Source organism: Heptranchias perlo, chromosome 29 (assembly GCF_035084215.1).
Source record: "Heptranchias perlo isolate sHepPer1 chromosome 29, sHepPer1.hap1, whole genome shotgun sequence".
In the NCBI taxonomy this organism is placed as follows: Eukaryota; Metazoa; Chordata; class Chondrichthyes; order Hexanchiformes; family Hexanchidae; genus Heptranchias; species Heptranchias perlo.
This window is the reverse complement of record NC_090353.1, coordinates 9,601,312-9,625,580: the sequence shown is the minus strand read 5'-3', so window position 1 is coordinate 9,625,580 and position 24,269 is coordinate 9,601,312. Positions and strand designations below refer to the sequence as shown.

The 24,269-nt window shown below is 47.1% G+C and overlaps 1 long non-coding RNA gene across 1 annotated transcript in view; it reads right to left on the bottom strand.

The window, feature by feature from the left end:
* The window catches only part of LOC137299726 (uncharacterized), a 55,141-nt gene that overhangs the window by 7,567 nt on the left and 23,305 nt on the right, over positions 1–24,269 (bottom strand). The window contains exon 2 of the long non-coding RNA XR_010957965.1: positions 2,867–3,032. This is a non-coding gene — a long non-coding RNA (uncharacterized lncRNA). The remainder of the gene's footprint in view (positions 1–2,866; positions 3,033–24,269) is intronic.

The window sequence follows — 24,269 nt, the reverse complement described above, 5'->3', positions numbered from 1 at the left end:
GGTCAGTAATGGTGCTGCCGAGCCACTCTTGGTGATGGACATTGAAGTCTCCCACCCAGAGTACAATTCTGTGCCCTTGCTACCCTCAGTGCTTCCTCCAAGTGGTGCTCAACATGGAGGAGGACTGATTCATCAGCTGAGGGAGGGTGGTAGGTGGTAATCAGCAGGAGGTTTCCTTGCCCGTGTTTGACCTGATACCATGAGATTTCATGGGTCCGGAGTCAATGGTGAGGACTCCCAGGGCCACTCCCTCCTGACTGTATATCACTGTATCGCCCCCTCTGGTGATGGAAGATTCTGGGATGTTGGCTGAAAGGTATGATTCTGTGAGTATGGCCATGTCAGGCTGTTGCTTGACTAGTCTGTGGGACAGTTCTCCCAATTTTGGCACAAGTCCCCAGATGTTAGTGAGGAGGACTTTGCAGCGTTGACTGGGCTTGGTTTGCCTTTGTTGTGTCCGGTGTCTAGTGGTCCATCCAGTTTTATTCTTATTATTTTTGCTGCGAGATTGTACAACTGAGTGCCGTGCTAGACCATTTCAGAGGGCAATTAAGAATCAACCACATTGCTATGGGTCTGGAGTCACATGTAGGCCAGACCGGGTAAGGACGGCAGGTTTCCTTCCCTAAAGGGCATTAGTGAACCAGATGGGTTTTTACAACAATCCAGCAGTTTCATGGCCACCATTACTGATACTAGTTTTTTTTATTCCAGATTTTATTTAATTAATTGAATTTAAATTCCCCAGCTGCCATGGCGGGATTTGAACTCATGACTCCGGATTATTCGTGCAGTAACATAACCACTATGCTACCGTACCATAAGTTCTTTATCAGGTCACCCCTCAGTCTTCTCTTCTCTCGAGAAAAGAGCCCCAGCCTGCTCAAATTTTTCTGATAGGTATAACCTGTCAGTTCTGGTATTGTTCTAGTAAATCTTTTTTGAACCTTCTCCAGTGCCTCTATATCCTTTTTGTTATATTGAGATCAGAATGTTTCACAGTACTGTGGTGCGGCAGCATCTCAGGTTTGCATCTCCCAGCCCCTCAGCCTGTGCTGTGGAGAAAGTCCTGCTCTCCAACCAACTCTAATTTCAAAATTGCTCAAACTTTGCTAATTAACTACAAATAATAATATAAAATCAAAGTATTAAACAAAGTTAAGAACAGCATATACAACTTTAACCCCACTTCAACTGAAGACTACACTTAGACTCGATTCACCATGTGTATTGACTGGTATATTAAAAATCATGTGTAGGGTGCACACTTCCTGTTGTCATAATTTTTAGTCATAATTTTGTGTCAATATTTACGATTACCCACATTTCCCATTCAGTTTTGCAGTCAACCATCACAATGTAGTTGCGAGCTCTGGCCAATAGGTGGTTTGGTGGAGCAACTTCCTGAAACTCTCAACTCCATCACATCTCAGAAAAAAAGAAACTTCTATTCTTCAACTGACCATGGACAGTACCAAGGACAATTTACTAGAAATCTGTTAAAACTCCTGCACATAGCATGCACTTCCTGTAAATTCATGTGACAATAACCAAGCTTTCTGTTTTTTAAAAATTATTTTTTGGATTCTTTGGTCAATATCAGTTTCTACAAGTTACATTACACGCTGGAATGCAAAAGGGTCACTCAATGCATTGTTCAATAAAGCATTTCTTGACATCTTTCTGCTTAGATGTCATTCAATTCACTTTGGTCAGCCTGACATGTTGGCCGAATTCAGACAGACAGACTGAGAGGTGTCTTCGAACCGACCTGTAATGGCAGATGTATTTTTGTAAATGAACATTCTGTGTAATTGGTAATCCGTGAATGGTTGTTTACCTAATGTAATTATGGGAGATACAGTTGTCTAATGCCCTTTGTTCATTATATCTACAAAAGGATGTTGAATGATATATTTGAGACTAACTTTACCTCAAAAGTCAGTCAGGAAGTTAGAAGGCAACAGGGAGACTGAGCTTGATCCGAAGTGTTAGTGTTTCACCACTTAAGAAGTGAGCTATTGTGTTTCTAGGATCACAGGGACACAGATTGGAACCACAATACTTCGATGTTTGTACTCAATACTGTACATTTACCTGTTTAATGTTCAATTAATTTTGATTGTGATTTATATCCTAAGCTTTGGTTTGATAAAATATGTAGTCATCAACTTACTGAAGATTGTTACCATATATTAATTGATGTACATAGTTAATTTTATCTCTTACCTTCAAATCCTGGAATACAGAAGACAGTAGGAAGATGTTCCAGGGTACAGGTAGATTACAGGTCCTGCACATAGTCCCACTGGGGGGAATCGAGGTGTGGGAGGAATGGGAGTAGGGCAGGGTAAGACAATAGTGACAGGAGGGTCTCGAACTCAGGTAGAAGTGGGATGGCAGTGGTTTGTTGTAGGAGTAGAGCGGGGTTTCTGTGTTGTGGCAGTGCTGGGAAGGTGATGTTGGGTTGTGATGTTGGCATCAGGGTGCTGGTCCTGAGTGTGAGAACACTGGGCAGTCAAGGTGTGGGACAATTGAGAGTGTGGGTCATGGGGTATGGGAATATCAGGGAGGGTGGGGGAGATGCTGAGACCTATGTGGGGGTGGGGGTGGGGATCTTGTGGGATATGGGATCACTGGGATGGAGTTGTGGTGTTTGACAGCACTGGAAAGCATGTGCCAGGGTGTGGTAGGACTTGGAGGAGGTGTAGTTGTGTGGCAGTTTCTATTATCAATGTTGAAAAAGAATTGATAACGAAAAATAGTTAACAGAGGAGGTGTTTGCAGATGTAAGATTTTTAATGTTTTATATAGAATAGGTTGATAGGCCTATTTATGCATATCATCCATAGCTTCTGTTTCTTACCATTTCGATAAAGCTGGAAGGACCTGTGACCTGCGTCAATGGCAACAGCTACGGGTCCAATATTTCTCACTACCATTGCTGAATACTGTTCTCTGTTACTTCGGACGACAAAGCCATTCCTGCAGACGGCAGCAACACTATTCCTCTTAAACCTGCAGCGTCCGTCCTAAGTGATAAAGAAAATGTTAAAAGTTAAAGTTCATTAATACCATGTGATGCTTTTCCAATTACCAGCGATATCTTTACAGGATCTTTAACAGCCCCTTGGACCTTAAAGATGGTGCAGTGCTTCTGGTATTGATGACACAACCATTGTTACCATGTTCAAATGGAAAGGGGACAACTATGAACATGGAAACTATTGACGCATCTCCTTCTTGTACACTGGCGGGAAGATTTTGGCCAGTCTGCTCCTCAGTCTCCTTCTCACCAATGCTGCAGTTGGTGTAGCTCCAAAAGCAAAGAGTGGATTCAGAGCAAAGAGAAACACAATCAACAGATTATTGATGCATGTTATATGTCGAGAGGCGATTGCTCTCATTCAGTTGCTTCTTTGGCAAATGAAAGGGTGAGTCTGGGGACAGCACAGTGCGAGGTAGCAAAGTCTGTCTTGTCGTTGTGGTCTCAGGTCTCCTCTATGTTTGTGAAACCTGCCCTCATATCAAAGAGCTCGACAGGTTTCACACCACCTCAGAACCATTATGTATATCAAAAGGCAGGGTCTTACTACCCAGTGTGTGGGAAACAGGGAAAATCAAACAGCATTGAGACAATACGAATAAAATCACAACTCTGCTGGATGAGAACAGTCACAAATGTGTCCTCTACAATGAGTGTATGGAGTAGATGGAGGAAGGAGTTTAAGGATGCACAGAAGAACAAGCCAAAGCTGTGTGGCATTGATATAAAGAGCTGGGAGATGCTTGCAGCAGACTGACCAGGATGGCATTCAATACCACAACAGAGGGACAACTGTGATGTGAAGTGTTGACAATAGTTAAGAACAGTGACAGCAGACAGAAACAGCATCAGCACCAAAGGCAATTTACACAAATATTTACCTAAGAATAGTTTTATAACAAGTAGGTTCTTAATTCCAACCCAATATTCAAAACTTTGAACTTATCAAGTTGCAGCTTAAATTGCATTCCTAAAGTGTATGGGCGCTAAATTGGGCCGTGTAGCGCCCATTGTTTCGGCGCTACACGGCCTCTCCAACATCCAAGATGGCACCCCCCCCCCCACCAGCGCTATTTAAAGGGACCATGCCAGTGTTGCAGGTTAGTTGCTGGATTATTGCTTCTGGCTGCTGGAGGAGTAGGAAGTGTTTTTTGAAGCTCCCTATACTTACTGAGAGTTCCAACACTACTTTTGAGAGTGGTTTGGCAGGTACTGCCTTACAGGTCGGAAAGTTACAACCGTGGTTGAACAACATTCCTGCCAGCCATGGGCGGTCTGCTAGGGCTCCCATTGGGCATTGAGCACGACTGGAAGCATGCAGAAAGGCCATGCACAGCAGGTCAAGCTGCGAGGAGACAGAGGATGAGGAGGCGCAGGGCAATGAGCAGGTGTCCCTACCCAATGAGGGCCTTCCAGGATCAATTCTCTTACCTCAACATGACCGAGGAGGATTGCATCCGATGCCTGAGGTTCACCAAGGAAGCCGTGACCGAGATCTGTTAACTGGTGCGGCCACAACTGCAGCCTCAGAGCAGGACAAGGACAGCATTGCCTGTGGCAGTGAACGTCACTGAGGCGCTGAATTTCTACGGCTCAGGATGATTTCAGGCCTCTGCTGGCGACATGTGCAGCATCTCGCAGTATGCAGTGCACTGCTGCATAAGGGAGGTCACAGACACACTGTGAACATGAGGAACAGGTTCATCACCTTCCCTCTCGATAGAGACAATCAGAACGAGCGAGCACAGGGGTTCGCCCACATTGCTGGCTTCTCCATGGCGCAGGGTGCCATTGACTGCACACATATTGCCCTGCGTGCCCCGCACATCAACTCAGCCGTCTTCGTCAACCGAAAGGGCTTCCATACCCTCAACTTACAGCTGGTGTGAGACCGCACGCATCGGATCATGAGGTCGATGCCCACTACCCTGGGAGTGGTCACGATGCCTTTGTCATGCGGCAGTCCAACGTGCCAGCTATCTTTTACCCGATTTGGCAAGTCAAAGGCTGGCTATTGGGCGACAAGGGCTATTCCCTCACGACGTAGCTCATGAAACTGGTCAGGAACCCACGCATATGTTCACAGCAGGCCTATAATGAGAGCCATGCTGCCACACGCAACATCGTGGAGCACACCATTGGCCTCCTTGAACAACATTTCCACTGCCTGGACCAATCTGGAGGAGGCCTGAAGTACTCCCCTGAGCAGGTGGGAAGATTCGTGGTGGTCTGCTGCATGCTGCACAATCTCACCATCATGAAGGACCAGCCTTTGCCACCAATGATTGGAGAAGACCCTGAGCCAGAGGTGGAAGAGGAGGAGGCTGAGGAGGAAGAGGCTGAGGAGGAGGAGGAGGAGGAAGAGGCCGAGGGGGAGGAGGAGGAGGGATGGAGCCAGAACGGGAAGTGGAGGAAGACACAAAGGTGCAGCAGGAACCACACGCCTTGTCTGCAAGGGCTCTGCATGCTCACCTGATCTGTGCCCTCTATCAATAATTAGAACTACATCCCCCAACTCACCAACAGTCCTACACTCCCTACCTTTCCGCTCCCATAAGACAATCAAATCGCCCTGCATCTGATTACACATTAGTTTCTCTCTCAGCTCATAGCATAAATAAAAACCACCACCAAATGCAAAATCAAAGTCTCATTTATCAATGAATAAATTAAATTATGCAAACATAACAGAACTATTCACCCTTGTGCATTCCCTTAGTGCCTTTTGTTCGTGTGCCTTTCCTAGTGCTCCTACGAGGTGCTTCTCCAGTGGCTGGAGTATGGGTGGTGAGAGGCTGCTGACCTTCAACGGAGGAGCGTGCAGATGGCCTTGGAGGACGACCTCGAGCAGCTCTGAGCCAGGAGAGCCCGGTTTCAGACTGCACCATCGCAGCATAGGCTGCAGCAGTCTGGCCTGGCTGGCCGATAGGCAGCAACAGGGGCGCTGGCAGAGTGGCAGGGGTGGGAGGAGGAATGCTGTCGTCCTGAGAGAGGACAGCAGGTCCAACCGCCATGGCGCCACTGCCACTCTCCCGGGGCGGCGCCTCAGCAATCCTGGTGATCAGCTGGAGAACGGATTGCTGGAGTGCTGTGATGCCCTGGAAGCCCCATTCCACAATGTTTCCCAGACCCACGAAATCAGCAGCATGAGCTTCAAATGCAGCAGTCAGACCTTGGATGGCAGATGTTTGTGCTGCAGTGGATGCTGTGACATCAGTCATCAGACGCTGCATCATGGTGGGTTCCACAGTGTCCTGATGGAGGTGACCACCTGTTCCATGTTGGAAAGGATGGGCTCCAAGCTCTGCACAAAGCCCTGTGCCAAGTTGGAGCTGGACTCCTCCATGCCCCTTCTCATTGTGCGAAGGCTTTCTAGCAGGCTTTCCAGTGCCCCAAGCATTTGTTGGTGTACGCCCATGAGCCGTCTTCTGTAGCCTGGCCCATTGAAGTCCTCATCTGACTCCTCTGCAGCAGAACTAGTGAGCGACCTTGCCCTCCAGCGAACTGGCACCTGCGGTATCTGTTCCTCCCGCCCCGGTTCCTGCGCACTTGTGCTCGGTGTCTCACCAGTGCAGATCCCTCCTCTAACCTAACCTCTAAAGGACGCGCAGTGTCAGTCTCTGAGCTGGTGGGTGCGAGTGTCAGATCGAGTGATGGTGTGGCTTCAGTCTTCTCCTCCTCCTCCTCCTCGGACGTTGCTGCCACGTGTTCTTGGGTATCTGCAATGACAAAGGAAAACAGGTTGAGTTGTGGAGTGGGGAGAGGAGCAAGGAACAGGTGTGTGCTGACAGCGTGTGCAGCACGTGAGTCAGAAAAGATTATGGGAGGAGGGAGATGTGGGAAAGGAGAAGGAGCATTAGATATGCGGAGACCCCCTTCATCGGGACCTCCAGGGCGGCACGTTGTCACAGCTGCAGCGATGGCCTGCCCAATGATCCGAACTACTGTCTCCTCTAGGGGGGTGAGGACGTGCCGGTCCACCCTCTGGCCTCTCCTGCTGCCGGCTGTTATGCGCCACCTTCTCCTGCAAGACAGAGGACAGTGTGTTAGTGAGTATCCTGCAAGGTGTGTGGGTGATGTGCCTGTCATGGTCTAATAGCTGCCAGTTTGTGTGACCTGTGAGTAGTGATTGTTTGGCCTGCAAGTGTGGCTCTATGTGCAGGTGAGATGCAGCTTGCCGAGGGAAGCATTGGGTATGGATGGGCAGTGTTTGTTAGTGGGTGGGTGACAGAGGGTGTGAAGCAGTGGTGCAATTGTTGGATGTGCCACTTGACACTTGCATTCACTCACCTTGACCACTCGTGTCAAATCATTGAACTTCTTTTGGCACTGCACCCACGTGCGTGGTGCGATGCTCCTGGCATTGACTTCCTGCACCAGAGCCTGCCAATGCCTGCGGAGCTGCAGTCTGAAGGGTCTCCTGCCATCCTGCAGGTATATGTTGGCCTTCCTTTCATCCACCCTTCCACCAGGGCCTCCAGTGCATCATCAGAGAAGCATGGAGCCCTCTCTCGTGCCGGTCCTGCTATCCTCATGGCCGTCTTTCCCTTCTCCTAGTAAGCTGTGTACCTGCCATTTGAAATGTGCACCTGCACCTTTAAGAGGTGCAGGCTGCTGATGACGTGTGCTGTGCACGCCCCATTTCCAACTTCCTCATTCTTGATATCATGGTAAGTAGCAGGCAGCATGAAGTTCACGTGCTGCCTGTGTAGGGGCCATGGGTTGCGGGGTACTAGCGCATCACACTACCCCTGCCCGAAAACGGCCCTTATCGAATTTATTCCCCCATCAATTCTAAGTCATGGTTTCTTTCTCCAAGGTCGTGGGTATAATTTACAGCGAGCATATGGAGATAAGAGCACCCACAGGCAGCCACATGGCCCACATCAACCACAAAGGCTTCCAAACAAGCAGTTTGTCAATGATCTGTGAGGCACACAAAGTATCTTGAATGTGAACCCACAGTCCCTGAGATCAATGTATGACCCTTCATTCTCATCCCTAACGATCTCTGGCTGGAGTATTTGAATGCAATGATCCATTGGTGAAAGGTTGGGTGTTGGAGGATTCTGGCTTTCACCTAAAACTGTGGCCGATGAACCTATTACAGAACCTACACTGTTACAGTATAAGTCAACCAAAGAGTGCAGCACGATTGTGATTTTCTGCAAGGTACATAACCTCATCTTCAAAAATAGGCTTAACCTTGAACTAAATGAAGAATGCACTGGTATCAGAGGACAAAGGGCTCCAGCAGAAGATGAGATGGTATTGACATGGAAGTTTAGGGGCACCCATTTCAGTTAAAATAATCTCCTGTGCCAACACAAGAAGCTCCATACACTTGGCTGGCCAGCCATACTCAGACCTGTTATACCAAATTTGCACCTAAAGTAAACATCAGACTTGGCACTGTTGGTAGTATTCTCACTGCTGAGTGGAAGGTTGAGCGTTCAAGCTCCATCAATACTGTCCTGATGGAGTGCTGCAATGGCCCAGAATTTGCTATCAAAATAACGGTGAGGCTAATGGTGGTCATCATTATTTATGAGCAAAACGCACAGCAACTTCAGGGGAGGGCAGATGCGCGGTTAAACGTGGAAATCCAAAGGTTGCTGTCCGAGATGCGCTACTCCACCGTTAGCTTCGCGAAAACGGCATCTCACCGTCTGCCTCACCATTCAAATGCATTGAAAGGCGTGAAGTTCCTATATTTACACGGTTGATACGAACTAAACTCGCCACAGAAGTTAAGTCAAGTTATTTCTAGTCTAATTCCCCTTTTAACAACATGATACATTTTAATTGCTGCCAGTCAACTCCCTGGTACTGAAAATTAACTATTACAAGACTGGAGTCTCAATCCTTCAGGTTTTAATTGGTGTTGGAGATTTTTTTTAAAATTATAATTAAATTTTTTTAATTAACTTTTTCTTTCTTTTTTCTCTCTCTCTTAATCCAGTCTTTCTTTCCCTCTCTTTATTTCTCTTTCTGTACTTGATTTGACATTGAATTCACCATTTTAACTTACACTTCCTTCTCAGTCCTTGCACTGTTAATTTCACAATCCTTCAATCTGATTGGTTAAGGAGATACACAGTTGCTTGCCCTGTTCACTCAGGTCCCAGATGCCCTGTAGGGAGCGCCGTGCCGTTTCCATCTCCCACTTCCTGCAACTTGCGGCGCAAAATATCACCGAGATTAAACGTTTAAGGGCAAGTCTAACTAACAGCGGATGCCATTCATTGACCGGCTACAGCAAATTCTGGGCCATTGTTGGAGGTGCCATCTTTTGGATCAGATATTGAATTGAGGCACTGTCTGTCTTTTCAGGTAAGTGTAAAAGATCCCACGACACAGGGAGCTCTCCTGGTGTCCTGGCCAATGTTCCTCTCTCAATCAAAGCTGCCAAAAATAGATTAACTGGACCTTCATCTCATTTCCTGTTGTGGCACCATGCTGTGTACAAATTGGCAGTGCATTCCCCTACAGAACTGCTGTAGCAGTGCTTAAAAAGTAATTAATTGGCTGTGAATCCCTTGGGATGGCCTGATGACATGAAAGGTGCTAAATGAATACAAGATCATTCTTTATGCATAACAACAAATGATCTTTCATAATAAAGATTGCTTTCCTCCCTGCGGAGCAACAGCAAACTTCTCCATTACCAGATTCAGTGTTCCCCTAGGTTTTGTCAGAAGGACATGAAATAGGCGAGATAAAGGCAAATACAGTGATTTAAATAACTTTATCATTGTTTTGCCCTGAGTGATATATGTGGTCCCTTCATGTACTTTGTGGGTCCTAGCCACGCTCTCATGTGCCAGATAGTTAACGGCCAGTTTCCGTTTTATTTCTCCACATCACAGGAATGTTTCCAGACCCCCTGCTGCGGGTTCTGTCCATGGTATTGACCCTGTTAGTGATGTCCTCTTGGGCTCTGGTGTGTGGATTGTAATTCCTATTAATGCAGCAGGTGGGAGGATAGGAAGTACAGCTTTTCTGACATGTGACTAATGGGTCTTTGATGTAATTGCTCCATCTAGTGGATAGGCCACTTAAGACCTTATGGGTTGAATTGAGAAATAGGAAAGGATCTAAGACTATTGTGGGAGTTGTGTATAGGACCCCTGGCAGCAGCTCTGAAGCGCTAGATTGTATAAATGCAGAGATTAGACAAGTGTGTAAGAAAGGCATAGTGGTCTTAATGGGGGACTTTAACCTTCACATAAATTGGGAAAAGCAGACTAGCAACTGTCAGAAAGGTAGTGAATTTCTTGAGTGTGTCCGGGATAGTTTTCTACAGCAGTATGTCCTAGAGGCAACAAGGGGGCAAGCTGTACGAGATTTAGTAATGAGTAATGAACCAGATTTAGTTAACGGCTTAACTGTAACGAACATCTATCCAATAGTGATCATAACATGATCGAGTTCAATATCCAATAGTGATCTCAACACCAACAACAGCCAATCTCCAGACGCCATCCTACAACTCATCCGCTTCATCCTGGATCACAATGTCTTCACCTTCAATAACCAGTTCTTTACCCAAACACACGGAACAGCCATGGGGACCAAATTCGCACCCCAATACGCCAACATTTTCATGCACAAGTTCGAGCAGGACTTCTTCACTGCACAGGACCTCCAACCAACACTATACACCAGATACATCGACGACATTTTCTTTCTATGGACCCACGGTGAGGAATCACTAAAGAGACTACACGATAACATCAACAAGTTCCATCCCACCATCAAGCTCACCATGGACTACTCCTCAGAATCAGTTTCTTTCTTGGACACACGAATCTCCATCAAAGACGGGTACCTCAGCACCTCACTCTAACGCAAGACCACGGACAACCTCACGATGCTCCACTTTTCCAGCTTCCACCCTAACCACGTCAAAGAGGCCATCCCCTATGGACAGGCCCTGCGAATACACAGGATCTGCTCAGACGAGGAGGAACGCGATGGACATCTACAGACGCTGAAAGACGCCCTAGTAAGAACGGGATATGATGCTCGACTCATCGATCGACAGTTCCGACGGGCCACAGCGAAAAATCGCGTAGACCTCCTCAGAAGACTAACACGGGACGCAACCAACAGAGTGCCCTTCGTCGTCCAGTACTTCCCCGGAGCGGAGAAACTATGCCATGTTCTCCGCAGCCTTCAAAATGTCATCAATGATGACGAACACCTCGCTATGGCCATCCCCACACCTCCACTACTCGCCTTTAAACAGCCACCCAACCTCAAACAAACCATCGTTCGCAGCAAATTACCCAGCTTTCAGGAGAACAACGACCACGACACCACACAACCCTGCCACGGTAACCTCTGCAAGACATGCCAGATCATCGACACAGATACCACCATCACACGAGAGGACACCACCCACCAGGTGCACGGTTCATACTCCTGTGACTCGGCCAATGTTGTCTACCTCATACGTTGCAGGAAAGGATGCCCCAGAGCATGGTACATTGGCGAGACCATGCAGATGCTGCGACAACGGATGAACGGACACCGCGCAACAATCGCCAAACAGGAGGGTTCTCTCCCTGTCGGGGAACACTTCAGCAGTCATGGACATTCAGCCACTGACCTTCGGGTAAGCGTACTCCAAGGCGGCCATCGAGACACACGACAACGCAAAATCGTCGAGCAGAAATTGATAGCCAAGTTCCGCACCCATGAGGACGGCCTCAACCGGGATCTTGGGTTCATGTCACGCTACACGTAACCCCACCAGCGAACAAATGTTATCTGTTTTTAATATAACGGGTCATTGACCGTCTTCCTTCTCTCTCTCTCTTTTTTTTTGGGGGGTTTGTATATTCGGTGGCCTTTTAGGTGACACCTTTCTGTCTGCTCACTGTGATTGCCTTGGCAACGGGCAGTAATCACCAGGCATTGTTCTGTGATTTTCAAATGTGAAGGATTCGAAAATTTCATTTCCACACCGTTCACCTGAGGAAGGAGGAAGCCTCCGAAAGCTTGTGGAATTTAAAATAAATTTGTTGGACTATAACTTGGTGTTGTAAAATTGTTTACAAGAGTTCAGTGTAGTGTTTGAAAGGAAAAAAAGCGAATCAGCTGCTAAGATTCTAGACTTGGGTAAGGCCAACTTCAATGGGATGAGACAGAGACTGTCCACAGTAAACTGGGAAAATCTGTTAATGGGTAAAACGACTGATGATCAGTGGGAAATGTTTAAAGAAACATTTAACATGATACAGAACCGGTTTATACCCCTGAGGGGCAAGAACTCTACTTGCCATAAAGAACAGCCATGGACAACTAAAGAGGTAAGGGACAGTATAAGACATAAGGAAAGGGCATACAAAAAGGCAAAAAATGACTCAGATCCTGGCGAATGGGAAAGATACAAAGATCAACAAAGGGTCACCAAACAGCTAGTAAGAGCTACAAAAAGAGAGTGTGAAAAAAAAACTTACAAGGGATAGCAAAACCAATACGAAGAACTTTTATAGTTATATTAGGAAAAAGAGGGTGGTCAGGAGCAGTGTTGGCCCCTTAAAAACTGAAAGTGGGGATATTGTCATTGACAATGGGGAAATGGTGGACATGTTGAACAATTACTTTGCATCAGTATTTACAGTAGAAAAAGAGAATAGCATGCCGGAAATCCCAAGAAAACTAATATTGAATCGGGGACAGGGACTCGATAAAATTAACATAAATAAAGCAACAGTAATGAAGAAAATAATAGCACTAAAGAGTGACAAATCCCCAGGACCAGATGGTTTCCATTCCAGGGTTTTAAAGGAAGTAGGTGAGCACATTGCAGATGCCCTAACTATAATCTTTCAAAGTTCTCTAGATTCAGGAACTGTCCCTCTAGATTGGAAAATTGCACATGTCACTCCGCTTTTTAAGAAAGGAGAGAGATGGAAACCGGGGAATTATAGACCAGTTAGCCTAACATCTGTTGTGCGGAAAATGCTGGAGTCTATAATTAAAGATAGGGTGACTGAACACCTCGAGAATTTTCAGTTAATCAGAGAGAGACAGCATGGATTTGTGAAAGGTGGGTCATGCCTGACAAACCTGATTGAATTTTTTGAAGAGGTGACTAAAGTGGTGGACAGGGGAATGTCAATGGATGTTATTTATATGGACTTCCAGAAGGCATTTGATAAGGTCCCACATAAGAGACTGTTAGCTAAGATAGAAGCCCATGGAATTGAGGGAAAAGTACGGACTTGGTTAGAAAATTAGCTGAACGAAAGGCGACAGAGAGTAGGGATAATGGGTAAGTACTCACATTGGCAGGATGTGACTAGTGGAGTCCCGCAGGGATCTGTCTTGGGGCCTCAATTATTCACAATATTTATTAACGACTTAGATGAAGGCATAGAAAGTCTCATATCTAAGTTTTCCGATGACACAAAGATTGGTGGCATTGTAAGCAGTGTAGATGAAAACATAAAATTACAAAGGGATATTGATAGATTAGGCGAATGGACAAAACTGTGGCAAATGGAATTCAATGTAAACAAATGTGAGGTCATCCACTTTGGATCAAAAAAGGATAGAACAGGGTACTTTCTAAATGGTAAAAAGTTAAAAACAGTGGATGTCCAAAGGGACTTAGGGGTTCAGGTACATAGATCATTGAAGTGTCATGAACAGGTGCAGAAAATAATCAAGAAGGCTAATGGAATGCTGGCCTTTATATCTCGAGGACTAGAGTACAAGGGGGCAGAAGTTATGCTGCAGCTATACAAAACCCTGGTTAGACCGCACCTGGAGTACTGTGAGCAGTTCTGGGCTCCCCACCTTCGGAAGGTCATATTGGCCTTGGAGGGAGTGCAGCGTAGGTTTACTAGAATGATACCCGGACTTCAAGGGTTAAGTTACGAGGAGAGATTACACAAATTGGGGTTGTATTCTCTAGAATTTAGCTCAATTGCTAAATTTAAATCTGAGATAGATAGCTTTTTGGCAACCAAAGGTATTAAGGGATATGGGCTAAAGGCAGGTATATGGAGCTATATCACAGATCAGCCATGATCTTATCAAATGGCGGAGCAGGCACAAGGGGCTGAATGGCCTACTCCTGTTCCTATGTTCCTATGTTCCTAAGTCAACAAGTTAGGCTTCATTAACACCTTCATGTGTGGAGCCCCACAAAAACATAACTAACTGCAGAGTACCACATGAATTGATACCCCATAACTTGTGGCACTGTAGTTCACCTGCCCAGAGTCACTGGAATCCTGGCCGGAATCTAAAACACTAGTGGAATTTTGTTTAAAGATATAAGAAATGCAGCTGCACGTTAGTAAAAAGAGACAATGACTGTAAATGTGTACAATGATTGCGTACCTGTTGTTTATTACAGGAGTGTCGGCCATGCTTTGCAGAACAGTATATAAATCAAACAGTATTAAACAGGACTGATCAGGTTCATATTGGCTGGTGTGGGAACAAGCTGACTAATCAATGATTTTGTTATGTATTTGTTCATTTTTAAAATTTCATTGGAGAAAATACAAGACGGTTTAGGGAACTGGATGACACAGTGGGTTAGCAGAGATTGGTACTTCTGACACTGAGCTTTGTGCGACGGGGGCACTTTTAGGAATTAGGGTGCGGAGGAACATTAGTGGACAATCACGCAAGGAGCGCTGACCTCCATACCTGAATTCCCAATATGCACTCCTGCCCCATGGAGCTTTGCATCAGGAGCATTAATTTATAAAATCTACCCCACTGTCTCTGGGACGTGGGTTTGGATCTAGCCCAGTCTTCTCTCTCTATTGGCTGCTACATAACAGGGGCTTGGATCAGTTCCAAGTGTAGAAAGTTATCTGTACTTAGGTACAAATCGGCACTAAATCGGCCCCCCCCTCAGATAGGCATCATGGAGAGCTGGCACTGAAACTGGAAATGCCACCCTGGTCCGGTGGGGGTGTTTTTGCAGGTTGACGCAGGCTGGAGGGAGTTCTACTCTACACCTGGCCCATGATAAATCTATTCGATATGGACAGTTGGGTAAAAACTGTGTGAAAATTCTTTCCTTCCCAGTGATGACCCCCGACCCACTCAAAAGCATCAAATTGATCAAAAATAAAAAAGTTAACAAAAATAGGATGTAATGTACTGATTACATTTGAAACCAGTGTTCCTGTATTCTTTTAAAAATAGGACATGAATTCTTGAGGAACATTCTTAAAGAGACTTATTGAATTTGGGGATTAAATAATTTCTTCCATTTGCCAATCAGTGATGATATTTTAGTTTGATGGGCAGGCTCTGGAAGGCTGTGAGTATACACAGTATGGGAGTACACCCACTGTGCGTATATATAGACAGGCAGTACACCCACTGTGTGTATATATACAGACTGGCAGTACACCCACTGTGTGCATATATAGACTGGGAGTACACCCACTGTGTGCATACATAGACTGGCAGTACACTTACTGAGTGTATATATAGACTGGGAGTACACCTGCTTTGTGTATACATAGTCTGGGAGTACACCCACTGTGTCTATATATAGATTGGGAGTACACCCACTGTGTTTTTTTTCTTTCATGGGATGTGGGCGTCGCTGGTGAGGTCAGCATTTATTGCCCATCCCTAATTGCCATTGAGAAGATGGTGGTGAGCCGCCTTCTTGAACCGCTGCAGTCCATGTGGTGAAGGTTCTCCCACAGTGCTGTTAGGAAGGGAGTTCCAGGATTTTGACCCAGCGACGCTGAAGGAACGGCGATATATTTCCAAGTCGGGGTCATGTGTGACTTGGAGGGGAACGTGCAGGTGGTGTTGTTCCCATGTGCCTGCTGCTTTTGTCCTTCTAGGTGGTAGACGTCTCGGGTTTGGGAGGTGCTGTCGAAGAAGCCTTGGTGAGCTGCTGCGGCGCATCCTGTGGATGGTACACACTGCAGCCACAGTGCGCCGGTGGTGAAGGGAGTGAATGTTTAGGGTGGTGGATGGGGTGCCAATCAAGCGGGCTGCTTTGTCCTGGATGGTGTTGTGCTTCTTGAGTGTTGTTGGAGCTGCACTCATCCAGGCAAGTGGAGAGTATTCCATCACACTCCTGACTTGTGCCTTGTAGATGATGGAAAGGCTTCGGGGAGTCAGGAGGTGAGTCACTCACCGCAGAATACCCAGCCTCTGACCTGCTCTTGTAGCCACAGTATTTATGTGGCTGGTCCAGTTAAGTTTCTGGTCAATGGTGACCCCCAGGATGTTGATGATGGGGGATTCGGCGATGGTAATGCTGTTGAATGTCAAGGGGAAATGGTTAGACTCTCTCTTGTTGGAGATGGTCATTGCCTGGCACTTGTCTGGCGCGAATGTTACTTGCCACTTATCAGCCCAAGCCTGGATGTTGTCCAGGTCTTGCTGCATGAGGGCATGGACTGCTTCATTATCTGAGGGGTTGCGAATGGAACGGAACACTGTGCAATCATCAGCGAACATCCCCATTTCTGACCTTATGATGGAGGGAAGGTCATTGTGGAAGCAGCTCAAGATGGTTGGGCCTAGGACCTGTGTCTATATATAGATTGGGAGTACACCCTCTGTGTGCATATATAGACTGGGTGTACACCCTCTGTGTATATATATAGATTGGCAGTACATCCGCTGCATGTATATATAGACTGGGAGATACATAGATTGGGAGTATACCCTCTTTGAGGTGCAGCTGCATTCAAAGGGCAAGATCACTCCAAGGTGAGTTTACTAATGCAAGGGTTGTCTTCCTCTTGAAGTTCAGTGATGCCTCCTATTTTTAGAGTATTTTCTCGCCTTTCTTAGGTCCCCTCCATATCATTTACCCTTCCTCAGTTGAGTAATCTGGTAGGTGACTGTCTTCCAGGCCCCGCCAGTAGTGCTCAGTACTAGATGTTAGAGGTGAGCAAGATCACAAGAAATGGATTGATTCACGATCCATCCCTTTCTCCTTGAAAGTGGCAATCAGAGTCCTACAGCAGGCGTAGGGCCTTAATTTGCATATTTAAGCAGCCTCCCACCTGATTTGGTGGGAGTGCTGGGCGCCCATTTAAAAATCTGCCTGAAAATTAATTCAGGTGGGCAAATGGATGCACAAGGTCCCCGCCTGATTTTCCTCTGCAGGTTGCCCGTTTTTCAGACAAAAATTAGGCAGCTCAGAGTTGAAAGTCTCCCATTTTGTGTCCTTGCGTTCAGGTAGAATTCTGTAGGTAGGGACAGGAATTTCATTATGAGGGAAGCCAGGTCCCAGGATAACTCAGCTGCATATGACTGTAATGACATGAGTTGGCATAGAGGGACTGTGTTTATTCAGTGAGATAATTACAGTAAGAAGAGCTTCTGTTCGACCCCTGAGCAACATTACATTGCCAGATACTGTGAATATCAGGTCACACTCTGGTTGATTGGGAATGAGGGCTCACTTATGGGAATAGTCTAAGGTGGAGAGCATGAGGGAAATAGCTGATTAAAGCCTGAAAATTGAGCAATTATTTCGTCGGGAGAAGGTCCTTTATAATGACAGTGCTCCCCCATTAATGAACATTACTGTTCCTCTTTAAAGGTCATGAACAATAATAAAATCAAGGGCAGCATTAGGAGCCTGAAACCCTTGTGAGTGCACGGGGCCTGGAGCCAGTCAGGGGCCTGGAGCCAGTCAGGGGCCTGGAGCCAGTCAGGGGCTCCGAGTGGATCCAGTGATAAGTTTAAGGTTTGAGGTAAATCAAACTCAACTTTATCGAGGGGCCCCAGACCGAACCTTTGCATGGGAATCCCACGAGGCAAACGCAGCCCCCTGAATAAAATCATTGCTTTCTCTGGACCGTGAATAAATGCAGGATGGTCCACTAGATCGATCTTGGACATCAAAAGACCAGGGTCCACATCCTTTAGATTTACAATAACGTCACTGAATTGGCAAATTTAAGAAGTGACTTCATGAACATTTTTTTAAAATTAACAGTCAGAATGAAGCCTCTCCAGCAATCTTCCCTTTCGTTTCAAATTTTATTCTTCACTAGTCTGGCGCAGGGACGTCAAGTGAGTCACTCAGCTTAGGCTCTCGTGCCATTGGCCCGTGAATTGCGGTGAGCAGCGAACGATCCACATGCTCCGCTCGTTACATATAAACTTACCCTCATTATATCCGCGGTCTATAGTGCGCGAACTTCCCCTATTGAGAAGCTGAAAAAACACTCCTGCGTCCTCTAGTGGGCATCTGAGCAGCGTCTGTTAATCAGGAAGAAAACGTCTGTGAGAGAAGACAGCACACCAATTCAGCCAGGATCCTTAAAGAGGTAAGCACACTTCAAATCACCAATTAACTATTGAAAGTTAGTTTAATGTAACTCGATGTAATTGTAAATAATTTTTTTTTATAAAGAGCCAAAGTAATGAACTGTTTTTAAAAAGCCTCTGAAGGTTAATGCAGCTCCTGTGAGATGGCAGATGAATATGCTTCACCATTGTAACATTTTCTGTTCTTTCTTCTCACAGTTGCACAGCTGTCTGAGGAAGCACGGGCTGCAGAGAGCGGTGAGTGGGGGGACAGAGAGGGCGGTGAGTGGGGGGCCGCAGAGGGCAGTGAGTTGGGGTATGGGGAGGGCAGTGAGTGGGGGGCTGCAGAAGGTGGTGAGTGGGGGAGCTGCAGAGGGCAGTGAGTTGGGGGGCTGCAGAGGGCGGTGAGTGGGGGGCTGCAGAGGGCGGTGAGTGGGGGGACTGCAGAGGGCGGTGAGTTGGGGGGCTGCAGAGGGCAGTGAGTGGGGGAGCTGCAGAGGGCAGTGAGTTGGGGGGCTGCAGAGGGCGGTGAGTGGGGGGCTGCAGAGGGCAGTGAGTTGGGGGGCTGCAGAGGGCAGTGAGTTGGGGGGCTGCAGAGGGCAGTGAGTTGGGGGGCTGCAGAGGGCGGTGAGTGGGGGGACTGCAGAGGGCGGTGAGTTGGGGGGCTGCAGAGGGCAGTGAGTGGGGGGTTGCAGAGGGCGGTGAGTGGGGGGACTGCAGAGGGCAGTGAGTGGGGGAGCTGCAGAGGGCAGTGAGTGGGGGGCTGCAGAAGGTGGTGAGTGGGGTGACTACAGAGGGCAGTGAGTTGGGGGGCTGCAGAGGGCGGTGAGTGGGGTGACTACAGAGGGCGGTGACTCGGGGGGTGCGGAAGGTGGTGACGCGGTAAGTGAGCAGGAGGAAGAAGAATGGGGGGGCATCTAGAAAAAGGGGAGGGTGCACCCTGGGGGGATGGGCAGGTGAAGTGGCGTCGTCACCCCTGTCCCTAAGTGGCATCTTCAGGGTGCTGATATAGTTGGGGGACGCTTGACCACGACAAGCCTCACCTCATCACCTGTCCGACTCCGGGCCCCTCGCGAGTCCCCTCTCACAGGCAGCCCCCAAGTTAGTGCCGCTGGGAAGAAACGCGATTGATGAGTCTGACCTGTCGGGGGGGTGAGGGACCGTTGGAAGTTGGGGGAGATGCCTCCCAGTGCCCTATAGGATGTGGTAGAAATCGGCCCCAGGTTAATGACAGCTGGGGAGAGGACTTCATTAGCCGACAAGTGAGGCGAACGATGGTTGCTGAGAACGACAAGTACCTGGACTCTCTAGCCTCCATGAGACAGGAGATCAAGGACGTTGGCCAGAACACTAATGACCAGCTGGTAAATATTTGCCAGGTTCTTTTACATTTCGCTGAGGCGAATGCAGCGAGTATGGCTATGCTGCCTCTGACACCCTTTGTGCCCCTCCCACCGCAGACATAGTCCAGGCCCAAAAACGCGGAGCTTGGCCTCCACCAGACATTACTTCTTTCAATATCCCCTGGAGCAGCAGCACCCTAGCTCCGAGCTCCCTGATTACAGCCAGTGGACAAGTCACAGAGGTTGTGCCCTTGGCACAAGTTGGGTGGGCTCACAGGGAGGGGTGAGGACCAGGAGAAAATAGGATGCCCCTCTCGTTCAGAGTGCACCTCCTCTTGCTCAGACTTTGTCTCAGCGACCCTCACGCACGCCTGTGAGGGGGTAAATCTGTTAATTATTTTGCTGTTTATTGTTATTCGATTGTTGGTGATATCTTCACTGCTTTCCTCCCTCAGCCTCTGCACCGAGAGACTTCTCATCCTCGGTGATTTTAACCTCCATCTCAACTCGTCATGCTCTCTCTCCTCTGAGTTCACTGCCCTCCTATTCTCCCTTAATCTCTCCCTCCATATCCCCTACCCATATTCACGGCCACCTCCTTGACCTTGCTATTTCACAGTGGCCTCTCTACTCCCATCGTGTCAATCACGGATAAGGCCATCTCTGATCACTTCCTTGTATCCCTCTCTACCCACATCGCCATTCCCCCTCCCAATCCCACTTCCTTCTGTGTCCGCCCCTGGAAAAAGCTCTCCCTCAAGTCACTTACAACGGCACTTTCTAATTCCCAGCTGTCTATCCTTTGGCCCTTCATTCACAACAACATTTCTGCAGCTACCGATCTGCTCAATCACATCCTCACCTCCACCTTTGATGCCCATGTCCACATTAAAACTATTACTCTCTCTCACCCTGGTTGTTCCCCTAGGTGTGGCCCTCATCTCTGCTCCCTTAAGTCCAAGGGACGCAGACTTGAACATTTATGGCAGATAACAGGTTCAGCCATTCATCGCCAGATCTGGTTGGACCACATAAAGCACTATTAGGTCCCGCTCTCCGCTGCCAATACTGCTCACTATTCCAGGATCATCCACTACAAACCATCTTCACAAACCCCTCTCCCCTGCCTTCTCCACCCTCATCTCCAACAATAAGTTCGAGGAGCTTACGGACTATATTGTCACTAAGATTGAGACCATCTGTTCAGCTGCCTCTGCCATTTGCCTCCCTTCCCCTAGCCCACCAAGCCAAACTTTGCTTATGGTTTCCCCCCCTTTCCTAGCCCTGAACTTGCATCTTTCTCTAGTTTCTCTCGTATCTCCCCTCATGCCCTCTCCGAGCTCACCTTGACCATGAGACCCACCTCCTGCTCCCTCGACCCTAATGTCACCAAACTGCTGACCACCCAACTTCCCTTCCTGGCCCCCGTGTTAGCTGATATTGTAAACGGTTCCCTTACCTCAGGTACTGTCCCCCTCCCCTTCAAATCTGTTGTCATCACCCACCTCCTCAAAAAACCCATCCTTGACCTCTCTGTCCTTGCAAACTACCGCCCCATCTCCAACCTCCCTTTCCTCTCCAAAGTCCTTGAACGTGTTGTCGCCTCCCAAATCCATGTTCGTCTTTCCCGCAAGTCCATGTTTGAATCCCTCCAATCAGGTTTCTGCCCCTGCTACAGTACGGAAACAGCCCTTATCAAGTCACAAATGACATCCTATGTGTGGTCAGCCATGTTAATATTACAACTGTTTCCAAAGTAGAAAATGACTAAATTAGTTCAATTTTTATTTAAAGTTTTGCAATAACTACTACAATGTTTACATAAAGTATTGCACTAATTTTTTGCTGCTGAAATAAAAGTTCACTGTTTGACTTTCAATCTTGCCTGTCCTTTCGTGTGTTTTCCTGGGGAGGGGAGAGGAGGCATTTTGACACTTCCATCACTGTCCCAATGACTGAGCCACCAGCTCCTCTCTTGCCACCCCGCCCACTGCAGCCATGGCTTCCTCGGTGGGCGGGGGGGAGGGGGAGGGGTCGTGACCCAGGTCCCCAGCAACACCCGTGTTGGCATGCTCCATCTCGTCCATTTCCACCGGCATCTTGTCTGTCTTGTCAAGGGTCAGTCCTTCCCGCAGGGCAAAGTTGCAGACCACCACAATCCTTGCCCACTTTGACAGGTGATAATTGCAAAGTTCTCCCCGACCCATCCAAGTGTGATTTCAGCACCCCCAATTGTCCTCTCCACACTTGGCGCTTGCACACATGCATAAAATTTGAGGGCTGTGGTTACCTCATGGCCACTGACAAGTCTCTGCGGGAGTTAGAACGTGGCTGAAGGTCCTCATGCAACATTTCACAGGTGGGGCCGATTGCCTCCTTACTAAAGCGTAGTCTCCTCACACACAGCTCTTCCGATATCACTACGATAGACAGCCTCTCCCTGTACACTCACTGTGGTGGATAATAGTTCCTCCGGATGAGTCTATGGGCATGGAACCTGTCTCTTCCTTGTTGTTCCCTGCATCGGAATTCCATTCTGTACAATACATAAATAAACAGTGGGATCCCCAGTGGAAAAGGCATTTTTTTCTCTCCTTTTTTCCACACAGACCTCTTTAAACACTTCCGGGACTCTGGAAGTCACTTAAATTTGAAAAAATTTGAAAGATTCTGACACCCGGCTCCCACAGACTTTTTAAACAACTCTCTGACTGCTAAAAAGCTCCTTCCGGCTGAATCCTGGCTTCATTAATTATGCAGCAAAATTTAAATGGCAGCAGGACAGGCTCCTCACACCAGTTCAGAGGAGTCCTGACTTTTTCAGTCTATTTTAGTCGGTACTTACCACGTCCGAGCAGCAAGTTCACGCTCCTCCATTCATTTCAATGGAGAGCTGACCGGCGAGCTGTCAATCTGCGCAGCTTTCAGATCAGCAGGGAATCAGGAAGAGTAATTTCTGGATCTCCGCGTTTGACCGCGCATGTGCGGTTGCTGGAACTTGTTCTTCTATTTGTCTTGAAATAACGATGAGCCCTGTTAGCCTCGCCGTTATTTCATGAGCAAATTCCGGGCCAATATCTCCAAGTAAATCTCACTCTTTCCAAAGGTCCGACTGTGGTAATACTGCCAGACAGTTAGGGGTTAATAGCAACGACGAAACACTGGAAGGTTTTCAGGGATGTAGATTGAGGAAAGAAGATCTTAAAGTGAATTAACGACAACTGAAATGACAGCATTTTCAGCAAATAATTGGAGAATAATAGATCTGGGAAATGTGAAGAGTCTAAAATAAAAAGAAGAAAGAAAGACTTGCCTTTCACAATCTCGGATGTCCCAAAGTGCTCTACAGCAAATGAAGTACTTTTGAAGTGAAGTCACTGTTCTAATGCAGGCAACAAGGCAGCCAATTTGCACACAGCATGATCCCATAAACAGCAATGAGCAATAATCTGTTTTAGTGATGTTGATTAAGAGATAAATGTTGGCCAGGCCATTGCAGAGAACTCCCCTGCCCTTCTTCAAATAGTGCCATGGGATCTTTTATGTCCACCTGAGAGGGCACATGGGGCCTCAGTTTAATGTCTCATCTGAAAGACAGTACAGCACTCCCTCAGGAGTGTCAGCCTAGATTATGCACTTAAGTCTCTGGAGTGGGACTTGATCCCACAACCTTCTAACTCCTAGACAAGAGTGCTACCAACTAAGCCACAGTTGAAAGTTAGAATGCAGGAGAATTCTAAATTCTCTGTTAAATGTCTTTAATGTCTGATGTTAACTTCCAGTATATTTCTTGGAACTGATCCAAGCCCCTGTTATGTAGCAGCCAATAGAGAGAGAAGACTGGGCTAGATCCAAACCCACGTCCCAGAGACAGTGGGGTAGATTTTATAAATTAATGCTCCTGATGCAGAGCTCCATGGGGCAGGAGTGCATATTGGGAATTCAGGTATGGAGGTCAGCGCTCCTTGCGTGATTGTCCACTAATGTTCCTCCGCACCCTAATTCCTAAACGTGCCCCCGTCGCACAAAGCTCAGTGTCAGAAGTACCAATCTCTGCTAACCCACTGTGTCATCCAGTTCCCTAAACCGTCTTATATTTTCTCCAATGAAATTTTAAAAATGAACAAATACATAACAAAATCATTGATTAGTCAGCTTGTTCCCACACCAGCCAATATGAACCTGATCAGTCCTGTTTAATACTGTTTGATTTATATACTGTTTTGCAAAGCATGGCCGACACTCCTGTAATAAACAACAGGTACGCAATCATTGTACACATTTACAGTCATTGTCTCTTTTTACTAACGTGCAGCTGCATTTCTTATATCTTTAAACAAAATTCCACTAGTGTTTTAGATTCCGGCCAGGATTCCAGTGACTCTGGGCAGGTGAACTACAGTGCCACAAGTTATGGGGTATCAATTCATGTGGTACTCTGCAGTTAGTTATGTTTTTGTGGGGCTCCACACATGAAGGTGTTAATGAAGCCTAACTTGTTGACTTAAGTGGCCTATCCACGAGATGGAGCAATTACATCAAAGACCCATTAGTCACATGTCAGAAAAGCTGTACTTCCTATCCTCCCACCTGCTGCATTAATA